This window comes from Lactuca virosa, chromosome 4, assembly GCF_052849685.1.
Source record: "Lactuca virosa cultivar CGN04683 chromosome 4, Lactuca_virosa_CGN04683_v6, whole genome shotgun sequence".
NCBI classification, from domain to species: Eukaryota; Viridiplantae; Streptophyta; class Magnoliopsida; order Asterales; family Asteraceae; genus Lactuca; species Lactuca virosa.
Genome location: NC_136429.1, coordinates 93,439,522 through 93,451,541, shown reverse-complemented (window position 1 = coordinate 93,451,541; position 12,020 = coordinate 93,439,522). Strand labels below are relative to the sequence as shown.

The 12,020-nt window shown below is 33.5% G+C and overlaps 1 pseudogene; it reads right to left on the bottom strand.

Annotated features, from left to right (window-relative positions):
- Positions 1–384: 384 nt before the first annotated feature.
- Positions 385–2,070, bottom strand: LOC145104778 (very-long-chain 3-oxoacyl-CoA reductase 1 pseudogene; annotated as a pseudogene).
- Between the last annotated feature and the right edge of the window lie 9,950 nt (positions 2,071–12,020).

The following is a 12,020-nucleotide window of genomic DNA, read 5'->3' as shown; positions in this document are numbered from 1 at the left end:
TCGTTATGTTTTTATTTTTTGTGATTTTGACACTAAGTTTTCAATCTTTTCCAATTTTGATATTAAGTTTTCGATGTTTTCCAACTTGCAACATAAATGAAATAAGCATATCCAATTTCCACCCCCATCAATGAAAATATTCGTTTGTATATAGTGTTTGTTTATCCTATATTTGTAAATAATATTTGAACTTTATCACGATATATACCCTTTGGGTTTCACTTATTCCTTGAGGGCGAGGCAATACTTTTATTGAATTTTGTGTTCCTCCTCCCTCGTTTCTCTGACCTTGCATCGTGTATGTAAATAACTTATTTTCATAACTCAAAACCATGTCTGCCTTTTGGTCGTAAATAAATTTGTAGTGCATTTCTTGACTCAAAATTAAATCCTACATGCCTTTAATTTTATCTTAAAACATAAAGAGAGAACCATTGATCGAATTAAAAGAAATAAAGAAAGAGACAATTAAAGACCAACTTATGCTTTGATGGCATCATAGATCGCATAGAAAAGAGGTGAAGGTACATCAATGGTAGGACCTAAACCAATATTAACAATGACACATCTTTTCCTATCAACCATTCCTCCAATCACAACTCTTGTTACCAAACCCGTACCTATCACATTCACTTTCATCACATTCTTCCAAACTTCTTCTTCAAACACATGAAAAAACATAGCTGCAGGATAAGCCACCCTGCCATTATTCACCAAAATACCCATGTCTAGTTGTTCACCATAAATCACCTTTTGCATCCCCTTAACTCCGATCACCATATTCTCGCCAAAAAATCCACTGTTAAAATCTTGATCTTGGTGTTTAGGTGCACCGATACAATCTCATCAAAAACTTCTTTAAGCTTGGATAGGTTTATGCTAACCAAGATTAGGTGATTGCCATTTTGAGCTAGTTGGAAGGCAAAGGATTTGGTGATGCCGTTGGTTTTCTCCGATGATGATAGCACATGAACCATAGTTTTTGAGGTTCTTGGATGGTCGGAAGAAAGTGATGAAAACCAAATTGAGGATAGTTGTAATGAGTTTGAAAAGAGAAAGAAAACCAAATACATAAATTGTAGCAATTATATATTTGTATATGTTTATTTCATTTATATTCTATTTTTAATCTGTTGTACACATATTTTTTTTTTTATTATAGGGTAAATGGAACAGTTATGTCTTTCCATGGATTTATTTCATTTACGTTGCAAATTGGAGAAAATCGAAAAATTAGTATCAAAATTGAAAAAGATTGAAAATTTAGTGTCAATATCGCAACAAAATGAAAACATAGTGTCTTTTGACACATCATCATGCCACATGTCAATATTGATAACATGATGATGTGAAGCAAACCGGTCAACTAGTCAGAATTGCAACAAATTGAAAACGTAGTGATAATTGTAAAAGAAAAAAAATGTGGTGTCAAAATCGAAAAAATGAAAAGTTAATGACTTTTCTGTCATTTACGTATTTATTTTTTAACTCTACGTAAATAATTGTAGAAATATTCTCTACTAAAATCAAACATTTCTCGTAATAAATAATAGCTATCTAAAGTGATACAAAAAGACCTATTTGCTAATATGATTTTTGTGTAAATTATGAAAATAAGATTGCATATTTTATATGAGGTGTTAATTCAGAGCGAAATTGGTTTGTTCGAGCTTAATTGCGATGTTCTCGGCCACTGAATCAATTGGTTGGTTGAGTTGATCTTGCGTCATTAATAAGCCTTAGTGACACCTGGTTAGGGAGTGTATCCTTATGATGATACAAAACAAAGCAATAAACTTTTACAAAAGGTATAGCACTAGGCCTCTACGTCCAGTATAGACTTATGCATTTGCATACTTTTTGGCACTAAAAAGTTTTCTTTTGTCGTGGGTGAAGTTGTGTTAACACTACGTAAAACTGATTTGACATTATGTGTAGGTAACAAGTGACCACAATGTAATAAACCTGAAAGCACACTATGTAATATGACAACTTATATTTACAAACTTGTTCGTGTAGGACTGATATGCATAAAACTGATTTTTTGTTAACATGATCGTAGGTCGACATTAAGATGCCCAAAAAGTGAACTGGGTGTTAAACGAGTTAAGTGGCCACTAACAAAAGTTAACACGTTTTTTGTACACTTTCCATTTTCCAATTGTTCCTGTGAGTAGTCCGATGAGTACACGGCTTATTAATTATTATAACGAGTAAAATATAGTTTTGGTCCCCAGGGTTTGCACCAATATTCACTTTTAGTCTGATTTTTGAATTTTTAACATGACTCGTCCCTGTGATTTCCATAACATGCACTTGTGGTCCATGAGGCTTGATACCATCTAATATGCTCCATGAAATACATGTGAAATGACTAAATTGGTTGTTTATTTCCCATTACTTGATTACTTAATTTCTATTTTAATTATCAAAGGAAAGAACCACCATTAAACACCAATCATCCATTAGTACAAAACTAGTATTTGGCCACGCAAAAAACCCGTCATTATAGATATTTTATGATGATTTTTTATTTTATTCAATGTGTAAGGAAAGATCGTATCACTAATGATAAGTTATGGTGATGTTTAATTTTGGTGACTATAACCCATAAAAACCGTCACCATAGGGTACCAATTTTTGTAGTTTTTTAATCATTCTTTGATAAACGTCACCATAAACTACTTTCCCTCACAAGTTGTTTTCTTTTTATGACTATTGCTGCCTTTTAGTGACACATAATAGATTAAAGTGTAACCATAAACTACATTTAGTCACATGTTTTTTCGTTAGTCGGGACTATTGTTGAGTTTTAGTGACACATAATATATTAAACCATGACCTTAAACTACTATTAGTCAGACATTTTTTTAGTTTTTCAGGACTATTGTTGACTTTTATTGATACGTAATATATTAAAACGTGACCATAAACTACTATTACTCACATGTTTTTCATTTGACATGGCTATTGTTGACTTTTAATGACACGTAACATATTAAACAATGACTATAAACTACTTTTAGTCACATGTTTTTTTGTTTGTCATGACTATTATTGACTCTTAATGACAGATAATAGATTAAACGGTGACTATTGTTTACTTTTAATCACACTTTTTTGTTTGTCGTGACTATTGTTGAACAACTTAAAATAATTTATATTTCAAACATTGATCAATTAACATCATGTATTTATCTGATAAACAACTTAAACTAATAAATAAAATATAGCATTGACATATACATTCACATTCACATTCACATTCAAATATGAAAAGTATGTTGGCAACAACAATTTGATAAATCATTACAATAAGTCATCATCTCCAACTGTCAAGCCATAACAAGTACAAATGTAACATTACAATGGATTCGCATTCATATACACAATCCCTATTAGTCCCTTTAATAAACGCATCTCCATGAACAGGAAAAAAATCATCACTTCATATAGGCAACATAGTTTATCTTTTACACATAATATAGGCTATCTTTTACACATAATATAGGCAACATACTTTATCTTTTAAACATCATCACTTCATATAAGAAATAAATTATCTCTTTTAATGAATATAAGCAACATAATTTATAGTTTACACATAATAGAAATGTTCTTACATTTTTACTCGCAACAGCAACATACTTTCATTTTCTAGTACCTACAAATTAAAAAAAGCAATGCGGACAGAAGATGCTCCTTTTTCTTTAACATACAACCTAAACTTAACCATTATTCACCAAACACACAACCATCAATAATTGGTTATCAAAATTGCAAATTAAAATATACTCCAATAATTTCGCATCAACATAAGCAAATAATTAGAATGAAAACAAAACCTAACTAAACTAAATCGATTAATTGAGTTAATAAAGCATCAACAAGCAGTCAATACCTCATTTCACTTGATTCCCTTTTGTTCGAGTTCTCTGAGTCTTCACAGAATCCAACACAATACTTGTTTTAAATAAGATATTATTAAAGACTTCAATCCAAACACTTGACAATCAAAGATAAAAAGAAACAAAAAAGGAAATCAAAGACAAAGACTAACCAAATACAATCATACAACGAACCTAGACACACAAACTTCTGCCTTCAGTGAGTACATAGGTAGGAATTTGAATAGATTATTGCCTAAATTCAAGTACTACAAAAAACAATTGAATACATTAACTCAAAGGAGAAGAATCAGTACTCTCAAGGTAACTCGATCACCAGATTGAGAAATATTTTGATTTCGAGTAACTTGTGGGAGTCTTTAAGAATGAGAATTTGTAAAGATTGGAGAACCTGATGAAACATTAACATCGTAAAACCCACCAAAAGACTATAGAAACAAAGAAGCTAAAAGACCAAAAAATAAGAAGAGGATATATATCACCCCTATGGAAATCGATTCTGTGACAACCCGAAAATTTTTAAAATTTTTCCTGATAAAGCTCAGCCAGTCAACTCAACTGAGTGTCAAACTCATGTCTGCTATCATTTAGCCTTGTTTAGAGTCCATTTAAAGGTCCAAAGGTTAGTACATTCAAGCATTGAACATAGAAAAGGATCGCGTGCGCTTTTAGCATCAAAACCGGGCCTTACACTCCAACACAAGGAGTGTACGGCCGCACACATGGGTGTGCGGCCGCACACCCCTCTCCTGGCAGCACACTCACGGGTATAAGTGTAGAACTCAGCCTCCTTTAATCATTTTTCACCCTCCCAAGCTTAGAACTCGATTTTGCTCTCAACTACTACCAGATTTTCAGCCTAAATCTTCAAGAATCTAAGTGTTCTTCCTTTGGTTTGTTGCTAATCTTCATAAACTAGTTACAACCTTTGATTTCATCCATTTAAAATCGTGTTTTGGTTAGATCTTCAAATCTTCATTCATTTCACCAAGAACACACACTTGTTCTTGGCGATTTTGAGCCTTCCCGAGCTTCCGGATCGTAAGTACTTCTTCCTAATGCTTGAAACTTGTTAAGAACACTTGTTTAAGTCCTTAGAAATGCCTAGAACTCGTGACCTTATGGTGTGTGCGGCCGCACACACTCATGTGGCCGTACACCCTTCAAACACCCTCAAAAACACCACCAAAACACCCCTAAAGGCTTGTATACTGTAAATACCACTCCCCAAGCTTGTTACCTACTAGATAAGAGCCTTAGAAAATGTCCAAAACATGTTCATCAAGGAGTGTGCGGCCGCACACACTCACGTGACCGCACACCCCTTTGTTTGGTGCTTTAGGGCTTCCAAAGTTCCTTTCTAGCTTCAACACTTGATGAGCATCAGCCCTACAAGCCTCCCCACCATTTGGAAAACGTTTTGAGCACACTTTACCATGAGTGTGCGGCCGCACACTCCCCTGGCCGCACACACATGGCCGCACACTCCCTTAAGTGGCCGCACACTCCCTTAGTTTGAATCACATGTGATTCCAACACTTGGCCAAGGTGTTTCCTAGTCCCGTGAGGTGTTTTCTTGCATTTGGTTGCTTCTAAACCCTATATTTACGTCAATATATGCTATTATATGTCATTTAGGACTCGTTAAGTCTCGGGACTTCATTCGTGGAACTTCTTATCCGTACACGCATACCCGTTTGAATCACCCACATCAGGTGAGTTCATACCCCGTAATGAATCTTTTAATTGTTTTAACTGTTTAAGGGGGGATACATGTTGAACACAATGAAAATTGTGTAAATGTTTGTTATAAACATCTTTCGAAATGTTACTTATGTTATTTATAAGTTGTCAAAACATTTCAAAAACTCTTTTAAAGTTATGTTACTTTATAGTTATACAAAACTCTGTTTTTAAAGGTACAAGCATAACTTAGTAGATAAACGAGTCTTTTCAGTAACAGTCCAAGTAGAACATTAGTAAACTATAAAAGGTATAGTTTAGGAGAATGCTATTCATTACTTCTAGTACAATGAAGCACACAAAGAGTCAGTTCTTACATGAATCAAACAATACCATACAGAGCATATAGTGAAGAGAATCAAACAATACCATACAGAGAGAACGTACAATATACAGTACAAAACAAACAAGTTAGGTTGTTATAGCATGAGAACACATACAGGATCTAATTATACCAATGAATCACTAACTCATTGTTTTAAACAAAAGGTGATAGTTATATTGGGTAATATGATCATATACTTTAATGTGAATTACACGGCTTGCAAGAATTTGCAGAGGTCGCGTTTGGTTCCCTTAATCTCTTGACATGGAGAGCGTTTAGTAGGGGTTCTAGCCTTCACATTATAACCGTAATAAAACAAATATGTTTTTAGGTTATTAGTACATCCGCATGTCATTATAAACGACAACTGTGTACTTACATTTCCCATCACTTTCATAAAGTGACAGTACCACTTGAAAGTCAAACTCAAACTATTTTCGAGTCAAGATAGTTATAAACTAGGGAAAATATACATTTTTACAAACGACAAACGGAACAGTCGAGTCTAGCACATAACAGAAGATGCCTTGGTAGAAGGCTACGATTAAAAGAAAGGACCATAATGCTAGTCTTATGATTCCTTAATGTATACATCACAGGATATATATATACCAATAGGGTCCGACAGGTAATAGGATGTGTGCTCTCCGCTTCATTTCCTGTTCCTTGTTTGGTTGTGGGCTTGGAACGAATTCACCCAATCTATTTTCTACCCGATTCTATATATATGTATGCTTAGTATACATCAAGTCATCATAAGGGTACCAGGTATGGGTCAGGTTATAGGACACAGAGTCAAAGCACAGTTTTTCCAGTACAAAACACACTTTCCAAAATCAGTACTTTTGGTATACAAAACTAAAAACTTCCCAGTAAAGGGTTTAATCCATTTTATTAAACCAGTTCAAATTAAAAGACCTTAGGTAAGTAACTCTATAATACCCTAGTTTATACATCATGTTTATATATAAAACTAATACCCAGTAGGTAGTTGGATGTGTGCTTTCCGCCTTACTTCCTGTTCCTTGTTTGGTTGTGGGCTTAGGGCAGATTCACTCAGTTAACTTTCTATCCGGTATTAGATTATGTATATCAATATAAACTAAGCTATTATAAAAGTAGTCACTGTGGTCGCCACTTTATTATAAGAAATAAGGGTTTTCTTAAAGAACTTTTCATTAGATACAAAGGAACCATCACAACTAACTCCATGAGTAACAAGTGAATACACCAGGGTTATATATGACGACGATCTAACAAACAATGGAATGTGTGCTATCCGCCTTAATTTCTGTTCCTCGTTTGGTTGTGAGCTTGAGGCAGATGCGCACAATCGATTGTTTGTTTACTATGAGTCTTATATAACTTGTACCCACTTAGTACCCATAGAATGGGTTGTAGTGTCATTTTACTTAAACTTCCATCAAAGTAGGAAATATATGATTTTCTAGAGGAACAGGCGAACTTTTCAAAACAGAACTTACAACTTACACCACTTTTACATATACATTTTCAGCAACACTTTACAACTTACTCACATCACTAAAATCTTATGAACTCACCAGCTTAATTGCTGATCAACTCTTTCAAATAACTTGTATTCTCAAGAGACTATTAGACAGGTGCTCGTGCTGGGAATTCGGAAGATGGAGCATTATAGCTTCAAGTCTTGTTTTGTTATTTGTTTATGAATTCTATGTTTTGCGAACACACACATTGTAAACACTTTCTTTCGAAATGAAATGGTTGTTCTTTACTTGCTTACCATATACATATCTCGTGATACTAAACATGACGTCCTCCACCCCCGAACGATTCCGCTGTTCTGGTTTTGGGGTGTGACAGATTCATCGGTAGATGATCTAGAAGGGAGGAAGAGGTTGTGGTGGTGTTAGTGAGACAGTTTAGTTAATCGAAATCCATACCTAAAGGCGGCATGAAGAGGTTGTGGTTTTGGGGAGAAATGTTGATGGTGATGTAGGGAACCACCAGTCGTTATGTGTGGATTCGTTTCAGGTGAGAACAAATGACGTTGATGAAATATGTTGATATAGAAACGAAAACAAACAGAGGATAAGATCTAGTGTCAGAGAGAGATTTCGGAGGAGCTGAGGATGTTGGAGGAGAAGGAACGACGACATAACCGATAGATTCACTTCTATGGTTGAAACGTGAACATGAACTCATAATCGATGATCGCTTTAACGTAGGACGGTGGCGTCAACTTTAGTGTCGACTTTGATAACCGACGTTGACTGTGTAACAGTTCTGGTAGGGGCTATGATGGATGTAATCGGATATAAGAAAGAAAGGGGCAAATCCAACTATTTTGGAAACAACAACCAGAAAAAAAAAATAGAGAATGATGGATTAGATCTATTTTGTTTTTAAAGATAGAGAGAAATAAAAACATTTCAATTTTGGTAAATAGGGAAAAAAAAATCTTGAAATTTTAATAAAGAGGGAAAATTTAAAATTTATAGATGAAAATAAAAATTAAACTCGCCCGAAGTTTCACTTTTCAACACTTTCACCATATAACACTTATAGTGACATGTTTTTCTTTTTCCTTTTATTGTTATTATTTTTCACATTTAGATACACATAAAAATTAAAATGTGACTATAAAATATTTTTAGTTACATGTTTTATTTTTTAAAATTTCATAATAAAATACTTACATTCACTTGTTATTATTTTATATTCAAAATCATTGATTTTAGACATAAATATGGAATTTAATTACACTTATAGTCATATGTTTTCTTAAATGTCATAATAAAGCACTTACAATGATAATGATCTACCGTAACTATTGGCTAGTATTTGTTACAGTTTTTTTTATGTAAAACAGTGACAAAATGTGTGAAAATAGTTTGCACTGGTGATGGTTTTTAGCTAATATGTGACTAAAACATTACTAAAATTTGATCAATGGCCTTTAGTGACGCAATTAACGAAATCCGTGACAACCTTGCTTTCAAAAACCGTGACCATAAGTCATATTTATACTAGTGATCATCATCACCACCACCAACACTACTGCCACCAATCACCGTTAACATTATAACCTTCACCACAATCAATAATAACCACCATCACCACCAACCACCAAGAATAACCACAATAGATCAGTCTTTTCTTCCTTCCTCCCACCAAGAACAAATGTGGTCTGATTTAGTTCGTTTTCTTTTTTTTTTATTTCTCACACCAAGACCATATAGTTTTCTTCATCCTTTCTCTCACCAAGAACATATCTCAGTTACAATGGTGGAGAAAAGGAATTTGATGGTGGAAGGGGTGAAGCTAATGCCAATTAGGGAGATGGAGGAGCTGCCTAACGAAGGAGAAAATATGAAGAATGGGGTAGAGGTGATGGCTGATAGTGAAGGTTGTGATGAGGTGATGAGTAAAAAGGCAAAGGAACTACCAAAAAAATGTGTTTCTAAAGGGTTTATGAGAACAAGAGTCCCATGTTACTGATTTAGGGTTTTAATAGTATTTTACAAAAAAAAATTCATAAATTATCCTTGAAATATATAACATTTATCAAGCTTAGTTTAAGGATAAAAAGGTTATTTTACATGCATTTAATGAAGCATCTTAAATGGTAACAGACTCAAGACTCAGGGGCCATGAATGCATGTTTTTGAAACCATATGGACAAGCCATGTCAAGAATTCAAAAGCTAGACTAAATGGAAATTGGTGTAAACCATAGAGACCAAAACTATAATTTACTATATTATAATTGAGTCTATCAGGTATTGATATTATAGAAATGGATAATGGTATAAAAATTCTTAAGTTATAAAAAAAAATTACCCTAAAATCAGTTTTATATGCATTATAACCATAACTTTTCAAAAAAATATGCTATTTTTACCCTTTTTACCTCTTTGTTATAAGTTTGCAAGTTATCATGAAATAAAATTCACAAAAAAAAAACTTAAAGTTTGTAATTCTCTACTTTTTTATTCTAAGTGTTTTTTTCATATTATACATATTCATATAAAAATATATATATTTATAAATGAAATTTTTTTATAATTAAACATTGTGTTTACATTTTTTTAAAAGCTATTTTTACATATGTTTTTCTATTTAGAAAGTTTAAAATGCAAAAATGCGTTTTTAGAAGTATAAATATATTTTAAAAGGCATAATTACGGTTTTTAGAACTATGATTAAGTATTTTACTAGTTTATAACCCGTGTAAATGTGACATCCCCAATTTCAAGGCCAGAAAAGACCGATTTGTTTATGTTTTATTTTAAAATCAGAGTATCTTTCTTTAAAGGATAATATTGCGAAATTTGTTCCCAGAAAACATGATAATGATATTATCATAGCATTTCCGAAGAAATGTATTTTATTTAAAACATTGGGATGTCATCGTCAATACAAAAACATAAGTATAAATAGACCTTACACTCATTTACACTAATGATTTACATCTCCTTTAATCTCTCAATGTAATGTATCTTCGCATCGATACTTGTGATACAAATAAACTGAGTGAGTCAGGTTGGGAAACCTGGTGAGTACATAGGGTTTTCAATCTATAATAATATATAGTTAATTTTTTTCTTTCACATACTTTATGCCAAACAATTGACCCGATTACTCATCCCCATTATCTTCTTTATTCTTAAAAATCTACCCTAAGAATCATCTATTCTTCAATATTTATTCCTAAGGATTTTCCTAGGGAATAGACAAGAAGTTCATCGGTGCCAGAGTTTATCTAACAGGCACTAAGTCCATAGCTTCCGATGTTATCTGTTAGGCACGGCTGCCAATGCTATCCATTAGGCACTGAGTCCATAGATGCCAATGTTTATTCATAAGGCGCTAAGTCCATAGCTGCCAAGGTTTTTAGAGTACTTCTGGTGAACACGTAGTTCAAAGGTTATCTATTAGGCACAACTGCCAATATTATCCTTTAGACGCAGCTGCCAGGATTTTTAGAGTACATCTGGTAAACACATAGTTCAAAAACACCTACAGGTTGCGAGCCTGCTAGCGTTCCACTAGACTGTCTAGAATAGTCCGTGGTTGTCATCTATACTCTGCTAGATGACTGGATCAACTTCAAAGTTAAGGCCTCTCATCATCTTACACCTCTCAATACCTATTCCATCTTTCATCTCTCATCATCTATATCATATTTCATCTACCCATCTTTTCCCAATATATTTGTAGGTATAAAAATACATACATTTTAAATCAAGTAAAACATGTATAGATCGTTCATCTAGCATAGATATCAGGAACACAGATAATAAGCACATATAGCATGTATTCTTATTAAATACTTCATATCTATGTGTAAGATGAAAGTAACTACGCACTCACTTGTTAAAGTGACGACTCTTAATTCGGACAGCGCTTTGCTTCTAGCTATTGTCTTTTCCATTACCGTAACCTAGTGTCATTATCACCAAGTTTTAGTCTAATTTTTATCGCGGCTAATTATTAGTCTAGATTCATCAATAACTCAAAGTCTATGTTCGTGATCTATCAAGTAAGGAACAGCCAGGTAGGATCATATCGGAGGTAGGGTCCATTTGGTATACGAAGTATATTGTTTGGAAATCTCACTTTAAACACCTTACTAAATCACAGCCTAGACATCATCCCTGCAAGTAGATTAATCAGTATAACGACTTGGAATCACTGATAAATCTTGTTTATAGGTTCATAATAACGATAATGAACTTAAACATAAGTTATACTTAAAGTATGGTAAGCATAACTCACTTACTGGGGGTTTAGCGAGAAGCCGGGCTCTGCGCGGGCAGAAATTCTGAGCCGAAAGTTCTTCTCCTCGAGGATTTCTATTGGATTAGGTGTCTAAGCCGATAACTATAATTGGTATGTACTTGATCTGATAGTAGCATGGTCCTTTTGGGTTGCCTTCAGCATAGCAACTTGATAGGATGACTTTTTGGAGAAAGAGGTTAATAAATGATTTATTGATATATTATAAGAATAGTATATTAATTGAAAAATCATATTATTTAATTAGTATTAATCAGAAAT